This window comes from Penaeus monodon, chromosome 24, assembly GCF_015228065.2.
Source record: "Penaeus monodon isolate SGIC_2016 chromosome 24, NSTDA_Pmon_1, whole genome shotgun sequence".
In the NCBI taxonomy this organism is placed as follows: domain Eukaryota; kingdom Metazoa; phylum Arthropoda; class Malacostraca; order Decapoda; family Penaeidae; genus Penaeus; species Penaeus monodon.
In genome coordinates this window covers 20917734-20918319 of record NC_051409.1, presented here as the reverse complement: position 1 = coordinate 20918319, position 586 = coordinate 20917734, and positions in this window count along the sequence as shown.

The window sequence follows — 586 nt, the reverse complement described above, 5'->3', positions numbered from 1 at the left end:
GTAGTAGTAGTTGTAATCTGAAGACATCTAATGATCATATTAAGAATAATAACTTTCTTCCCATGTTTCTGGTTCGTATTTTCAACGTATTACCTACAAAAACATGGCAGTTTAGACTTTCGTTGCTTTGCATAAAAAGCATAAAGCATGTTCATATTTTCTTATTACGTATGACACTTTCTATATCTGTCATTTTCACCTTTGGCCACAGGTTATTTTATCAGTTTTCTTGAAATAGCACTTAATATTCACTAACTTTTTGACAATCACTTTCTTTTTCTTAGGCACTCACGATCCACATTAGCCAACCCTCGAGTCGCTGTGTTTAAACTTTCATGCCCCTTTACAGGCAACCATTTCCACTTTAAAGGGAAATGGAGTGACGTAGTAGGCACTCTCCATACTAACTATTCAATGTTTTGCTGTCTTTTATTTGAATACAGATAAGTCACACTGCAAAGGTGACACTGCAGTATATTTTTAAAGGTTTTGCGTACTTTTCGGCCTGTGTAATATGCAGTTTCTATCGTTGCTTGTTGGCCGTCGACCACTAGCCCTTCTCCTTTACCCCCCTTCCCCCATTCTA